Here is a 17,329-nt window from a genome sequence, read left to right on the forward strand (position 1 = left end):
TCTGCTCTTAAATTCCCTTTTCCTCTTTGATGAGATTAAAATTACCTGTGTGACTGGGCCTCCAGAGGACTGAAAAATACCATTTTTATGCATAATGTTTGTGACACACTTCAGATGAACATATGGAAAGGATGACAACTTCTTTACACAGAGGACTACATGTACTTGTGTACAGACATCAGGCCAACCTATTTTAGCTCTTTGCACAAAGTGCCATTCCATCCAAACAGCCTCCTTGCAGAGACCATGTAAAGGGTTATCAATTACTGCCAGCTTCTTCATCTACTGAGATGTCTTAAACAGCTACGACATGAGAATTCATGCTCCTTCTGTGTACTACACTTAGTATTGCCAAGCTGTTGAGTTTGAACTAGCCACCTAAAAAAGAAAATACTCCACCACCTGCAGAGTCATTTCTGACCAGACATTTGCCAGGCACAGCAGGTCAGGGAGCATCAGACCCCAGGAGCGTGAGAAGATGCTGGCCCTGGACCTGTGTGTGCTGAGAGGTCGCCTGCCCGCGCGTGCTCCAGCTGTGCCTGGGCTGACACACAGCCTGCAATGAGCATCCCCCGGCCACAGCCAGTGAGCCACACTGGAGGCAAATGCTCTGCTTAATTGGTCTCAGCTGGAAGCTGCCCTGTGCATGTCAGCATGTTTAAGAAAGCAGGTCTACAGGAGAGAAGACACCAGAGTTACCAATTAAAGAAAAAAAATAACTGTTTCCCTTCCCCCTCTTTCCCAGCCCTAAGCCCTGGAAGTTTGCTTTATTTTTAAGAAGAAGTGTTTCTCACTGTTAATGAAATCAACTTGAGAATAAGGTTTTGCTGTTGGTACTTCCATGTCTAGTACTGACAGCATTTGTGGAGATCGTTACAGAGACCTGGTTAAATCAAGTCAAGGTTTGCACCTTTATTTCTTCTGTTTTGTTGTGTGTGGTTTTGGGTTTTTTTCTTAAAAAAAGAGGAAAGAAGTGACACCAGAAAACTCTTCATCCAGTTCAAATCCAAGTTTATTAGCCTGTAAAAGTCTGTTTCCACACAGTAATCATAATAAATGAATGAATGTTTATGGAGCGTAGCATAAAAATATATGGAGTCAGCCATAGGTTGGAGTTTATGATTGCTCACAAAAATTAATCAGCAGATCACATGGCATTGCATCAGAAAGGCAAATCAGTCCTAGGAATGCAAACAATCAGGACAAAAAGGCAAAACAAGTAAGAGCAGAGTATCAGAAAGCAATAATTAGTTCACAGTTCCTAATGTGGATGACAAATTTTGCTAGATCATGTTATTTACTCACTAATTTTCCAACAAAAGGTGGAAAACCAGTTGTAATAATTTTGCATTAATCTCGGTCAACATATCAGCTGCTCAAATTCACTACCTATCTCTAGGTATGACCATTAAAATGTAGGCATGTAAGAGACTAGGTATACTCAATAACCCAGCTCCTTCTCCTACAGCCTGGTAGCCACCAACATTCACAGCTATAAATCAAAACCTAACGTGAGACAAGTGGGTTGAGATGTTTTTTCTAGTCCCTGTCTGGACATGTAAAAACCTTCTCTCTTCTTAAAAGCCTCCAGCATGCTACAGGCTGCTCAGTTCTGGGGAAGTTCACCTCTCTGCTGGGCACAGCAAACCTGACCCCCTGCACAGAAAGGGTGCATAAGCTTGTGTGTGTCGCACGTACCAGGGAGAGGGCAGTGGGAACATCCCCCACTGGCTCCTGTCTGCTTTAGTGCTGATGTTCTGTAGGATTGTGACCAATTGCCAAGCTGATGTATGGACTCTGCACATCCAAAGCAGAGAAACCCTTGTTAGGAGATTTGAGTAAGCACCAGGAGCTTCTGACCTAGACTAACACTTCTGTCTCTTCCCAAAGGAAAATGTCTAGCCAAAAAGAGATGTATTTCTTTTAATGCTTTGGGCTTTCCTGAAGAAGTGCAGAGGGTTAGTCTTATTAACTCTGTAAAGAGAGCAGACTTAAAGGAGCAAAGGAAGAAAGGTGCTTTCATCTCAAATGTAGGATGCTTATACACATCATAAACCAAGCTGGGGAGAACTGCACGGAATAATTAATCCAGGCTCTGGCTGACATCATGACACCTGCAGATCCTTCTACCAGAATTCTGAATTATTTTCTATCAAAGATCCTTGACTCTGCAAGTCAAGGCCCTATATAGGCCAATCAACCCACTGTCACAGCATCTTCTGTTATAGGGAAGTCACATTACACTAAGAAGCACCTTCAGAGTTGGTTGGGAAATTAACCCATTAAGGCGGACTTCTAAAACCTGTTTTTCAGGAATGGGTGGTAGCATGACAAATTCTTCCTGATTATTACATCACTAATAATGTAACAATCCTTTAATATCATCTGAGAACTTAGAAAAGCCGTGGAAATCTTCCAGAACATCACAGCTTCTTTAGGCAATCTAGATCCTTGTCTTGCAAGAATAACATTTTGCTACCTGTGTTTCCTTCATTCTGCCTGCCTTGGGCAAAATGGCTCTGCTGAAGCACCCAGCAACCCGGCTGAGTGTATCCACCCTAAAAACCAAACGGCAAACCAAGACAAACCCACAGGGGGAGCAGATCCTGCAGCACTTCATCTTTCTTTCCTCAGATAGGTACAGTCGTTTCAAAGATCATTGTATGTTCTGCAGTTATTACTGAGAAGAAGAATTTCTTTCCTTTATAGATTTTGGGGCCATCTATCCATGCTCAGTGCACACTGGTAACTGAATAGATCCGTACAGTGAAATAAGATCAAACTTATAACCAAGCCACCTATATAATATCCTCCAATTCCATGAGCTATCTGGTAAAACCCATGGGAACGTGGGGAGGACTGGAGCCTCCCAGAAGGCACACTGCCCTGTATCACTAGACTGTTTGTAATTTCAGACTTGTTCCTTGGAAATATATAAGACAGCATTGACATGGCTAGTGGCAATACCAAATTGAGCCCAACACAGCCTAGAAGAATTGAGTTTGCACACAAAAGGGTATTTTTCCTTCCTTTAATAGGCTCAGTAATAAGTTTGTCAGTTTTGGCTTTGAAGAATTACCTGCTTCTTGACTGGGTTTTTACTTTTAGTTGCTTGGTTTTGTTGTTTTGCTTTTTTTAATTAAAAAATAAAAGCTATAAAAAACTAGAGGTAGTTTTAAACTGTAAGGTTCATATCTGGGGCAAGTATTTCTTCAGAGCTGAGGGACATTTTTCATTCAGACCAGTATAAAACAATACTTGAGGGGAAAAAAATGTTGAAAGAGAAAGCATTAAAAGAATAGGAACTCAGAGACCTCTTCCTGCTTCCAAATCGACCGTCTCATGAAATGAGTGTGTTTCCTCCCTGTGAATTCTATATTTAATCCAGAGAGATCATTGAGTATGCCTGAACAACCTGGCAGCCCTTTTCCTCCTCTTCAAACAGACCTCAAGATTCACTCTTGTCTAATGAGCGGTCTATGTCTCCCAAGAACATATATCCTTATGGATTTTGATGAGAGCAGACAGGATCAGTGGAAAATCCACTTATGTTCCTTTTCCTTTTGTTGCTTTCTTGAAAAAACAAAAGGATACACCAAGACTCCCCCTGGAAAATCAGCTGGCATTGAAGGCATCTCACAGACTAAAGGACCTACCTCATTTTTCAAACTCGTTCAAAATTCTCTTTTGGCACCTAAGAGCAGACTTTCTGTTGATTAAAGGAATATTCGCAGAAAAATGACATTCCAAATTTCACCAAAATCAGACGACGTGCCCGTCATGAACCTTCCCACCTATCTGAAGTTGCTTCAATGCCGGCAAGTAGTATGGGGAAACAAAATGTCAAGAAGAAAACATTTCCTTAGCTATGTATACTTTTTGAGACAGGTAGAGAGCTGAACTTTGAACTGAGAAGCAGTAAAACACAAAGGAAGACAATGTTGTTGTTCTCTCACAAACCATATTTGTAATTCCAAGTACTTCAACAGCAATGGGATGATCTATCCTCAGGACTACTGTTTGTTGCAAGAGCTACAGATGGGATTTCACCTTTGCATACTTCTTCATACAAAGCTAACTGCTAATTTATCACATCACCCTCACTAGTCCACTCTTTTTATACAACACAGGTCTGCATGAATGGGTTTAAGGCTGTTCTGTAATCAGTCTTGCTCTTACTTCGCTAACCTTTCATAGCCTCAAAATCTCAAAGTAACATTCCTAGTAGAAGAAAAGGCAGTATTTTTTCTGCTATTTAAAAAAATCCAGAGTACAATGTTACCTTCAGTTATACAACTTATGGGGTTCATCAAACATCAACTGCCAATTGAGAAGGAATAAGCTCTGTGGCTATTGTACCATCACTTCATAAGCATTCATTCCCATATGCAACACTGAGGTCAGCGTTTGGACCTTCTCGCTTATTTTGAGGGTTCTTTTGTACAAGGTTTTCTTTGTTTAAGATCCCACAAACAGGACCTGTTTATGGAAAAAGAGAGATATTTTGAATACTAAAGTCCTTTATTCAACAACACAGAAATATCACAAAAACAACTTTACTGGGCAAATTGAATGTTTTTATACAGTTTTGTACATGCCCCATAAGTGATTATTTTTTCATAAATACACTGTTTTCCAAAACTGTTTTTTTTTTCCATAATTGCACAAGCATACATACACCTTACACAAATATCTATTAGAAAATTTAATAGATAACTGCACAGTTCAGAAATAGGAGAACACTGTGAAAGGAGTACATTTCTGTGGCCCATGTTTCTGAAAATACCCTCCTAGTTCCCTGCAATTGTGAAAATGGAGTACTTTCTAACATAGGAGCTGTCTTTTGTTCACTAAGAATACAGTAGAGCTCAGCGTGAAACTGCCAAATTTAATAAAAACAAAATCTGAAACATTTAGCTGTTACATGAGAACCCACTGTTTGATATCACTATGCATCTAACCATGATCAAAGACCCACTACTGCTTTTTGCTGAATGCATTCGACCCTGAATGGTATGTTCATTTAACTACTTTCTTTCTTCATTATTTGATTACAGATATAGCCCGTTTAAAGACTTTACATTCTTCAACATTAATTGTAGGACTTACATACCAGGGGGTCTGTACAAAAGGGAGTATTTCCCTCATAGGGAGGGTCTGTTATTAATTGACAGAATGGGTATGTGTGCCTCCCTTTCAAGCTTACCATTTTTCATAAGTTTATCTGGGGTATGACAAAAATGCTTCCACTAGGCTTAGTGCTCACACCTAGAAGACAGAAAGAGTTCTGCTTTTTTTTTTTTTTGCCCACACCCCTTTTTTTTTTTTTTTTTTTTTACTTTTCACTGTGAGAATGAAGAACGGAGAAGAATACAAATTTTCACACTGGAAAACAGTCTTGGACCTTGTGAAAAGCACAAATTTGTTAATTAGAACTTGACAATAATCTGACTGACAAATATGTATATAAATGGGGAGGGGTGGGGAGGGCAGTGGGGAGAGACAGGCCAAAAAATGGATTTCCTTCTTCAAACACCACTAATTAAAATGCTCTATGCACACTACATCATATTAAATACTGTTTCAGCAGCCTGATGGTGCAAAGGAACAACATCTGAAATGAAAATCATAAGGGTAAATCAAAGAAAAATCACTTCTTCTTCATTTTCAATAATTAACAGGTATGCTTGTTTGTGTGTTTAACAATTTTGGATTGACATGTAAAACACCACAATTACAATATACAGATCCATCAGTTCTTTAAAACAAAACAACAAAACAAAAAGAGGAACCACAACAAGACATGCAACATTAGGGTATTAGACAGTAAGTACATTGCTATGAGTATCTTTGTACACCTAATGTAGCCTGAACTTAACTTTGCCTCTGCTTCTGTAAGAGCAATGAGAGTTTTCCAAAGAGCAAGGCAAGCTTACCAGCCAGATGTGCAAATAAGGCTTCAGTTTGTAAGTCAATCAGCACTTTGGTAGAGAAGACCTTGCAGAGCTCGTATTGGTCTAGCAATCAGTAACAGAGGCCCCTAACCAAAAAGTCTCCAACACAAAAGAAATCCATACACGGCTGCCCTACAAACAGACACAAAGCTCATTGAATGGGCATTGGATGAGTATTTAGCTGAGGATCTCACAAACTGTAAGAGGGGCACCCCGATAGAAGCATTTTAAGTGTGACATTCCATCTCTGAAGGCATGTATGTGATGTCATACAACACAAGGACACAGACACATGCACTGACCCTGAGCTGAGGATGCAGGTGTAAGCCCAGCCCAACTGTGCCCTCCAGTTACCCTGGGTCACCCACGCTCTGCCTGGTCCAGCTGACACACACATGTGACTTCAGGAGGTTTCTCTGCCTCCATTCCTTGGTCTTTACTTTCTGGGCTGTTCCCAACACCTGCCAGCCCTCACTTGCCAAAGCTGGCATCTTCCCCGCTTGCACAGGTCCCACACTGGAGCATTCCCAACCTATCCCTCGTGCTTCACCAAGTAAGTGTGACCAGGTGCCAAAGGCTGAAGTACTTAGCAAAAACTGGAAGAAAGTGCTGAAACAGTAAGAGATTTACATGTGCTGTGCAACATTAACTGGTTATTTCCATGTCCAGCACCTTGTTTGTGAAACTACAAACAGTTGGTAGGCATATTTTGTATAAAATTATAAATCTATCAAATACATGGCACAACAGCATTCACTTACTTTGGTGGCATGGCCTTCTCACTCATGAGTGGTATGACAAAGCCAAGTGATAAAAAGTGATGATCAACTGATAATAAGTATCCCTAAGTTAAGAATCCTCCATATTTTTTATGGCATGTCAGCTATATCCCTCTGTGTGCCGCCTTTCCATGGAGCAGAAATTTCTTCCATACAGCTAAAACAGGAAGAAGAACAGCAAAGCATTTTTGTAAGGGCTTAAGGGATCAGTCATTCGGCAAAGCCGAGATCAGTGGACCAAGAAACATGTGGGGAGAAATGGTCTTTTCCTAAAAGCATTTAAAAAAAAAAGTTTTATACCGCAAAAATATCCAGGCTCTCAAATGAGCACAAGTGCAAGTGAGACCTAAACCAGTCCAACTGTCAAAACTCACTTAACTGTGAAGAGCTCCACCTGAACCAAAAATATGGCATTCTACTTTATAAAATATTTACTCCATTGACTGAAAATGTTACATAAGATCTTGTAGGTGAAGGGTAATTAAGCTGAGTCACCATTTTTCCGAAGGTCTCATACTCTGGTTTGTATCCTAGAACAGACTTTATTTAAATGACTAGTTTTGCACATTTGTCTATGCTGGGCACAGTGAAAAATAAGCGAGACACCAGACAGCATTTTTGGAGAGATACTCCTCTGTAAAGCTCCTTTGGAAGCAATGCAAGTGCACAAACCACTATTCTAATATAGTGCTTGAAAGACTAATTTTAAGTGTTACGTCTTCCCCTCTCACAACACCACAACAGAAGGTAATTGCTAGATGCATCACAATCTTTTTGTCTTGGAAAACTTGGCATCAAGTTTCTATGGAAGGATGCATGGTAAAACAGTGCTGCTGTTGCTGCTGCTGCTAAACAACTAGCAAAATAATAGTTAAAGCTAGAATTTATTGCTCCAGATTTAATTTGCAGAACCACACTGTTGTGTATAAACCGTTTATCTCCATTGATGCTCAGACATGATTGTCTCCTTGTGTCTAAACACACAAAATACAAGCGGCTATCTGTACAGTTTACAGTACTGAAACACATATATTTGAAAATGAAGTATAGATATGTTACTTTTCAAAGATACATGACTTTATAGCAGGGGTTTACCCAAACTTTTTTTTTTTTTACAGCCACTTTAAAAATAGACAACAACTTCACTAGTATAGCTAAGTTACATCAAAGAAAGAATTGGTGTACTGAATGTGAAGAAGCTGGCCAATTCCCCAGGCTCACAGATTTTTGTCTTTTGCTTTTGAGGAAACCCCTATACATAAAGGAAAATAGTATCTGAGTATATTCTTCAATGGTGGACTAAGCAGTTTCTTAAAACAAGACTTTAGCTTGCCATTCACTTCGGACTGCCTCGAAAATAAGATACACTACTGCTTAAAAGAACCATCGGAATGCTTCAGCGCTGGGAACAGGTGTTCTCTAAAAAAAAAGCAAGAAAACAAGTTAAGCTTTCTTTTGTGGCATTGGCATACTCGAGTTCTAGTTGTTCTTTTCCTTTACATTTTAGGCATACTTTCAGTTATCTAGGAACAACATGATGCCTCCCATTGCTTGACAATTAATAGAAACATCCTTCTCCAAATACACACCCTTTTAGGGTCACACGCAATACATTGTACTCAGTATGTAACACACCTAACACGCTGTCTTCTCAGTTTGTTAACAAGGTAGTCATGGAAATGTAAACATTGCTAGAAAAATATCTGGAAAACAGACAGTGCTTTTAGAATAACCACACGGTTGTACAATGGTTTCTGCCTTGACCCGGCATACTGGGCATGCAGTTATGGCTTGGTGGGGTTGTGGGTTAAACAGACACTTTGGCAAGACCATGCTCATGACAGGGAGTAGCAAAGGCCCTGCTCCTTCACTCGGAAAGCGTGCTGTGTCTTCAGACACCTTAGGAGGAGAGGTTGGCATTTTCAAACCTCACCTTGTTCCACATTTAGGTTGCAATGCAGAAAGAACTGAAAACACATCCATGACTTTGTTCCAGTGAGCGAATCACCCTGCTGACTTAGGAGTGCTGCCCAGACTGCCCCTGTCCTTTCTTTCACACACATGCAGGACCTTGGCTTACAAAGAAACAGTCCTGTGTAAACAGAGCTACTACCCCCTCTTTCCCTCATCTGCCGCACCCTGAAAATGATATCCACTTGCATCCAGGTGCCTCCATACACATTTGAGTAGCAGCAAATTCCCTTCACAGCTTTAAAGTACAATCTACATGAGAAGCTGAAGGGGCTTAGCCTGCAAGGGCTGTGTCATTTCTGTCAGGTACTTCTTGTCCTCAATTTCCTTCAGTCAAAAGATGATGAAAGTGCCCTTGAACTCATGCAACCTCCAGAATTAATGACTGTACTGTCCAGGGAAGGGAGAGTGAGCCCAAATATGACACTCTATCAGTCTGTCCCAGTTCACAAGTACTTGTTTCATTAAGCACTACCCACAAAACAGTAGTGTTATCACTGAAAAAAATTCTCCTAAAATCAAAACTCTGGAAATTTGCAAATAAATACTTGTAACAAAGAAGTTCTCATGGATGTTGCTGGTGCCACATTTAAATGTCTCATGTCTCATTCACATGTCTCTTTTTGAAAGAATTATTTCATTTTTATTTCAGGGAAGACCCTTTTAATGTTTTCCTAGTTTTTCCATAAAAACCCAACAAACCATGGACCCTGCAGTGTACACGTGCATTGTACTTGGTGTCACAATATTACTTTCTGAATTCCAGGGAACTGCTCATTAGTATGGCATGTATTTTTTGTTGAATAATTAGCCCAGTTTGTGATAAACAGGCTCAAGCAATACACAGCTTCTCTTCTCTCACAGCCATATGAAAGGGGAGCTGTTATTGTTATGTTTATTGCTTCAGCACTTGGAAATACCAGAGATCAAAATAATTCTGCTGTATTATCAGAACTCTGACCTGTTGTCAATTCAATATCTACTCCCCCTCCACAAATGTTACACTTCAATAAATCATCTGAAAATTAACTTCCAAGGACAATGAGCTGGTGTGTTGAATACAATCACCCTGACTAATGTGAGTTCTCTTTGTGTTGGTGGTGCAAAAGTAGGAATTGCTCATATCCACCTTTACCAGTCCCTGTTCTGCCCATTTACATGAGGTGAGCATGAGCACAAGTAGTGACAGAGCACGGCAGCCCTCGCACCCAGGTACGCTGAGGAGAGCTACTGCAATTTCTAGACCATCCACAGAGGTCTGTGTGGGCTGTAAGATGGCTGCTGAGAGCGAGGTTTACAGATTTATAATTTATAAAGAGCTTGGCTGCAGAAGAGGCTGGAGTTCGGAATGGCAGGAAACAATCACATGACTAAATTGACCTCAAAAGAACAGTCAAACATGCAAACATATTAAACTCAATACATTCTCTTCACTTGAAAACTAAATGTAATATTCTGCTGTGGGTCCATCTGCCTGAACACAAAATCACAGCTAGACAGAGAGATTTAAAGACGTAGTGACTGAGACGGCTTTTATTTATTTTCTTGCCACATCAGGTTGAGTTACTGTCAGACGTTGTCATATCAGCTGGAAGTAAAGGTGTAACGTCTGATTAAAAGGTCATTCAGACCTTTAAATACACAGAACAGTATTTTTGAAGGGCAAGGCTATGGTTTAATATGTGTGCTTTTGAAAAATTGCAAGATAAGGAATTTTTGCATCTGTGTACCAAGTTCTAATTAAAGATATACAATTACAATTAAATATCCATTGCATGAACTACCAATTTGGGAATGAATTATTAATCCACTCTTAAACAAACAAACAAAAAAATCTTTTAAAACTGAACAGCTAGATCAAGTTAAATCTTAACCAGTATATGCAATGAAATCTATAGATTTCACCACTCCAAGAATCAAGGTTATTTCCAGACAAAGAGAGACCCTTCAGCCCATTTAGAGGTTTAGCAGACCAACACACAAGTTTTAAGTGCAATGACCATCTACTACTTGGCTGTATAAATCCAGCACTCCCAGCTAGGGAATCAAACTCTCGTCAAGATTACAGCGCATTTGTGGATCTCTGTGCTGCCAGTGGGGAATGGTTATCCTGAGTGACAGGAAAGACAGATCCCCCTGGAAGCCTAGGGAGGGGTGGTGAGGAGCAGAACCAGAGCTGATCAGTGCGTTTTTGCTGTAAAAGCCTTCACTGCTCGTGCTGGTGCAAATGCTGACAAATGGCAGCCTTGCTCTCAGGAGGATGCTCAGAAACCTGCAGCCCTGGCTTCTCCAAGCGGGTAATGCCATAAAGCATGGAGCTGGAGAGGATTTATCCCTACATAAACCCAGGATGAAATGTCCTCCAGATTTTCAAACTTTCTATTCTGCTCCCTATATGCCAGCTTTCACTGTAGAAGAAGTAGCTCAAATATTTGAAATCCAAAAATCTAATTATTGCCTAGAAAAATTAGCTTCATATAGGGAACCAAGCATGCTACATTTTTGGAGAAGGAGGTAAAAAGCAGGCAACAGAAACCAATAGAAAATCTCCTCAATTAAGCAGAAAAATGATACCTATGTATCTGTCCTGGACGCCCCACAGGGAAATGTAAAAGCAGACCCTTGCTGTACACAACACTGAAAAATGGCATGCTGGCAGGAGCTGCAAATTTCTCACCAAAGTCAGTTTCAACACTTGCATTTTCACAGCAAAAGCACTCAGTAAAGAATGATGCCTCCCACTGCCCTCTGGGGTGACCGACAGAAGGAGGCATGGGATGCCAGACAGTGGGATTTGCTCATCCAAGGCCCGCCTGCTTGCCCAGCCCAGCCCTTGGCGAGCTCAAGCCTACCCCACCTGCCAGAGAATCCTCTCTCCTTGGCTCTCAGAGTCTCACAGCCACATGAAAGATGTGATACAGAGACAAGGAATCAAGAAAGTTGGCTGCACCTGCTTGGGATGCTGCTGCTGCTTAGGGTGCAGGAAAAATTCAGAGTTATCCAACCAAGACTCACTGTAAGTCACCTGTATTACTGTTTTCTACAAGGCTAGGGAATCGTTTGAGTTGAGGTGAACTGCATTCAGAAATAAAATAGAATAATAAAATATATCAGAGCACTACATGATTATGACCTAATACTTTACCAATGTTAAAAGATATTGCATTATGTAAGAATCCTTTGATGTTTGATCCATGAGCAAAAATCCTGCTCTCATTGAAGTAAACTCATATGTTGGCTAGAGCAAATTATTAGCCAGATGTGGCACTCCTCATTCCGCTTGAGGAGCCCTGGAATCAATCCAGCTCAACAGAGACTCTTTGGGAAGTATACGGCAACTGAGCTATGTCCAACAAAATCTGGGCTACCTGGTGGTCTTTACAGAGACCTATACAACCACAGAAATAGACAATGCATTAATGAATCTCAAATTCACATGGCAAATGTCATGAAACTGGTGGATTTCCCAAAGCAGTGGGACTGGTGCTAGCAACACAGGAAAAACTGAGCTTATCAAGATCTGCAGATAATCCAACATGAGCTTCTCAAGTTGGAGAAGAATCCCTCCTTGAAATGTCTTGCATAAGAGGAGCAGTTTGGCCCAGTAAGTTATATACATATATGTGTGTGTGTGTGTGTATCTGCATATATCTCAATATATCTATATATATTGAGAAGGAGATATATGGTCACATATAGAGAAATCTGGTGCTCTATGGTGGCCAAAACAATTCAGCTGGAAAGTCCTGGCCTCTGCATGAAATGCAATTTGAATCAATCAGCAGCCCAGCCCAGCAAATACTGACCACCACTGGCCATAAACCAGTGCCTGTTTGCTTTCCCTACACTGTGTGAATGCAGGCTATGCACCTCATCAGTCTCACAGAGCCCACATGATCGCCAGCAGGAAAGCAAACCAGCCTTTACTTTATGCCACACCTTGTATTTCTAGTGCCACAAGCTAATTCAGGTGTCCAACAGTCACCCTGGAAATTACATCAGCATTGTTCATACATAAACAGTGCAGACTCTGGTGCAAGTTCAAAACTCACTTTCCATCCCCAGTTTCCCTCTCTGGAAAGACCCTTCCCCAGACAAGAGCTGGGCTCAGGGCATACAGGGTGGTTCAGGCACAGTCTCATTACACTGTGATGGGCTAAAGCCCAGCACAGGGATGCAGTCTCCTGACCTGCAGAGCACTGTAAGATCATAGAATGATTTGGATTGGAAGGGCCCTTATAGATCACCTCCAACTCACCTGCCATGGGCAGGGTCACCACACCCTGCACCAGGTTGCTCAGATCCCCATCCAGCTCAGCTTTGAACATTGCCAGGGATGAGGCATCCATAGCTTCCCTGGGCAGCCTGTTCCAGTGCCCCACCACGCTGAGTATAAGGCATTTCTTCCTAATGTGTAATCTAAACCTATCCTCTTTCAGTCTAAAGCCATTTCTCCTTTTCCTACCACTACGTGCCCCTGTAGAAAGTCCCTCTCCAGTTTTCTTATAGGCTCCCTCTAGGTACTGGAAGGATAACCATCTCCTGAACCACGGAGCACCAGCATCTCCTGACACACAGGAAGGTGGGTGGAAGATGCCATGTGTCCTGCACCAGCCTGTTCTGACACTGGCAGCAGCAGCCTGGACAGCATCTCCTTACTTGCCTAAATGCTAAGCCACCCTGAGAGGAAAGCAGCCTTTCAAAAGTATCTGCAGCCCAGTTTGTTCCGCTCATAAATATACATTACCTACAGCAATGACATTGGGGAAAACCTCATGACGCTCAGATTCAGCTCACACAGTCTCCTTGAATGTTTTTCTTCAAGCAAGGAGGCTTGGGGGCAAGAAACTAGTGTGTGAACTGCATCCCATGGAAATGCAGAAGGAAAAAGCAGAACCCAGTGTGTGGCACGTTTCTCCCAGCTGCTCTGCTGCCTGCCCTGGAGGTATGCCAGGAGACCCACCACGCTGACCCAGCACCGAGGGGGCCAGCTGTGGCTGCAGGAGGATGAGTGGATGAGGCTTTGGCATACGTGCACACCAGCTGGCCCAGGGGACCTCCGTGCAGGAATAGCCCTCGCCTCAAACTCCTGGCATCTTCCCACCCAGCCGCAGGCCCATGGGAGGGATGTGCTGCCCCAGCTCTGGGTGAGGTGTGAAACAGTCCACGAAGCTGCCGCTCCCCACAGCTGCCAAAATCCCTGGCTGCCCACCAATGCTGTGCTCCTGCTTTCTGTACGAGTTATCAGGCAGTAACAGATGTCCTCTAATAACAAGCTTATTATTGGACTTAGCAGATAAAAGGGATATGTACGCTGGGTCAGAAGTTTGGTGGTAAGCTTTCTTCCACAGCCCACCTTAAAATATCTCTCCCCATACCTGAGCTACAGGCCTGTCTCCCTTCATACCAAGGATGAGATTTAACACTTATTTTAAAAGTCAGCTTTATTTGCTCCTAGAGGACACGCATCTGCGTGCTGGCAGTTATTTTTCCACTTGCGCTGTATATCTCTCAGGCTGTATTTGAGACAAACCAGATTTAGAACATACCAGATTAGGACAACTCATTTGACTTTCTCTGCCGCCAGCTCCACCGAGTGAAAAGTAAACCTATGCCACAGGAGTAGAAATTTTTAAAATGTACTCCTAAGTCAGGGTCATGGTTTGAAAACCCAGCTCTTCTCAAATAGCTCAGAGGTAACCTCAGGAGATTTCAGAGGAGTCAGCTGGGGAATAAAGCATTTGTGCCAACGGTCATGGAGACCTGCCACTGTACAGCCGGATCCTGCCACTTGGACTTGACATCAGCAGCAGGCCATAGCTCCTCAGCCAAATCAATAGGATTAGTCAGAGAAATAATGTGTTTCTCCACAGGAGAAAAAAGGAGCAAAGGTATCCCTCATTTACATTCACTGCACACCACAGTTTATTTGATATATTAACTTTTTTTTCACTATATAGATGAGATCAAATTTGGGGGAATGGGGTCCTGATCTGAAAAAATGCGTAATGCCACTGGGGAAAACAGACGGCAACTACAGATCAGAAATCATAAGGAATCCAGACTAATGCTGTCAAAAAGAGAACAGCTCAGTCCCAGGAAATGTTAGTGATGGAGCCCCTGGAGCCCCCCTCTGTGCCGGTGAGCATCTCCTTCAGGTCTGAGGAGAGCAGCTCCCATGCTCCACCATCGGCCTCAACAGCCCCAGGGGCCAGCTCGAGTCACTAAAGCACCGCAGCAGCGCGCAGAGGGTACCGGCACACGGATGCAGGCAGAGCCTTGGGAAGGAACACACCTCCTCTGCCCATCCCCTCCCAGGCAGGGACGCCTTCTAGCACGCTCCCTCCCTTGTGCCAGTGCAGCCCTTTTGGCCAGCGAGAGGAGGGACGGAGCCAAGTCTCCACCTCTGCCGTCTCTGTCGCTCCCGAGGGGAGCACGGCTTGGCCGCCGGCTTCCCCGAGCCTGGCATCCCGCACGCGGGGCTGGCAGCGGCGCGCAGCCGGGCCGGGACTCCTCCTGCCACCTGCACCCTGCCGCTGAGCTCCAGCTGGCCACACTCCGGCCTCAGCCGGGGCTCCTAATGCCTTCCTGCCAAAGGCAGCGGGGAAGATATCAGAGGTTTGGCTTTTCGGGTTAGAGGTCTCCCACATCTCACTGTCAAAGGGATTCACGTTTCTTTCCCTATTTCTACATCTCTCTCGAGCAGTTAATGCGAAAGTTCCTTCACTTTTCAGCTGCCCCTGTAGCTGAGGGTGGAGCTGCTAAGTCTGCTGGAGTGCCTACTCAGCTTATGTGACTATATTGCCTTTTTTCATTTATTATTTGCATTCCAGCAGCATATGAAGGCCTCAGGCAGGATGAGAGATTGTTTCTGTTGGATCTGCCTGCCTGGCCTCTCAACCAATAGGTCTGGCCTGTCTCCTGCTTTTCAGGAAGGGCTCATATAAGCTTTAGGAGTGTTACTTCAGAGCCAAAGATGATGCTAAGCAGGTCAGAAAAGGGGTAATTCAGTGCTCCCATACTGACTATAGGAATTAATATCAGTAGTCAAGTGCTTTATTAGCAGAAAGCAGAAAGCTCTTGTACTGACTAAAGTTTTATAGAGAATTTCTTGGATACAGGTTTGTTACCACCATGCAACATAAAACCCAAGACTCTACAATGCACAAGACACCAAAAATCAAATATCCACACCAATGCTCAGCTTCTGCTTTTGCCTAGGACCTGTCTGGTTACTTCTGCTGACTTCTGTGGAAGGATGTCTGCCTACTGCAATGGATATACCATGTGCATACACCTCCCCCTCTCTCACACGCTGCCATTCACCTTCTCCCTAATCAAATCTCTGTGAAGACCATCCATCAGCCCCTATCATTTATCCTTCCCACACACACCAGCTCACAAAACAGAATTATTCTTGTTAACATTCATTCCATTAATGAGAAATCCCTGCTGGTTCATCATCCAGTGGTACAAGTCTTTGCACTCACAGGCTGACATCTTTATCATCCTCCAAACTGCTGCCTTGGGGTACAGTAATCTCTTACAGACTGGTCTCCAAGCAGAGGAGAGGCACGTTTCTTAGTACCAAACCTAAATTTAAATCTCTTTCCCCTTGAGTTGCTGGGGTTTCAGTATCTTTTTCTCCTGCATGGAACCTAAAATCAGCTATGATGCCTCATTGGTTAGCTAACTGCTTCTGTCCTTTGGGATTTTTCATATGCTGTTGATAAAAGAGCCAGTGAAAAATATATCCATTAAATTCTTGGTCTCTGCTTGTTTCTTTTTCTGCAAAGCTTGCAAAAAAAAAAAAAAAAAAAAAAAAAAGAAAAGGAAGGAGAAATACATAAATACATCACTCAAATGCAGCACTTGATATCTGAGTTGAGGGATTATAACCAGCCAATGCCTAAGACCCATCACAGGTGCCAGTTTGGCTCTCTTGTAGCCAAGTATCAAGGTGAGCACCATGTATTGTCTAACTCAATGCAGGAAGAGGAGCAGCAACACGCTCTCATACAACAGGTCACCACAATTCCTGACTGGTGAGGGAAATGTTAATACATTATAAATGGTTTTGAATTCCATTTTTCCCAGGTGTGTCTTCTGAAATTTGCAAGGATGACAATTAAGACCCATCTTAGTAATTATTTTCATGACACTGTGACCTCCACTGGACTTTGACCTCCAATATACTCTACATCAGCTTCCAAGCAACCAGCCAACCATTTCACCACCTCCCAGAGCTCAGATGAACTGGTGATGTAGAGGAAATGGTGATGTAGAGGGAATGGGTTTTACATCATTACTAAAATGGTGTGATCGAGTCCTCTCTCACCCCCTGCCATGTGGGTCCCACAACCCTTCCAAATTTGTTTTGTTCGCTCTAAAACTAAAAGTCTTTTTTTACTAATACTACTCACTTTGGAAATCACATATTTAAGAATGTGTATTCCTTGCCTCTCCTTTTCTGTTTCCAACATCTTTAATTACTCTTGCTCTGTCCTCCTTGTAGCTTCTACGCAGACTCTGAGAGCTCTTCAGTTCTCTTCCAAGCCTGTAACTGCCAAGGCTGCTGCACCCAATCTCCAATCCCCCATCACAGTCAGATGTGTAGGACAGATG

The 17,329-nt window shown here is 42.7% G+C and overlaps 1 protein-coding gene and 1 long non-coding RNA gene across 2 annotated transcripts in view; one reads left to right on the plus strand and one right to left on the minus strand.

Annotated features, from left to right (window-relative positions):
• CXXC4 (CXXC finger protein 4) overlaps nt 1–17,329 on the minus strand; it is a 74,156-nt gene that overhangs the window by 47,566 nt on the left and 9,261 nt on the right. The window lies entirely within an intron of this gene.
• LOC128806525 (uncharacterized) lies at nt 6,423–8,012 on the plus strand. Its single transcript, XR_008436851.1, has 2 exons — nt 6,423–6,507; nt 7,852–8,012. It is a non-coding gene; the product is annotated as an uncharacterized LOC128806525 (long non-coding RNA).

This window comes from Vidua macroura, chromosome 4 (genome assembly GCF_024509145.1).
Source record: "Vidua macroura isolate BioBank_ID:100142 chromosome 4, ASM2450914v1, whole genome shotgun sequence".
In the NCBI taxonomy this organism is placed as follows: domain Eukaryota; kingdom Metazoa; phylum Chordata; class Aves; order Passeriformes; family Viduidae; genus Vidua; species Vidua macroura.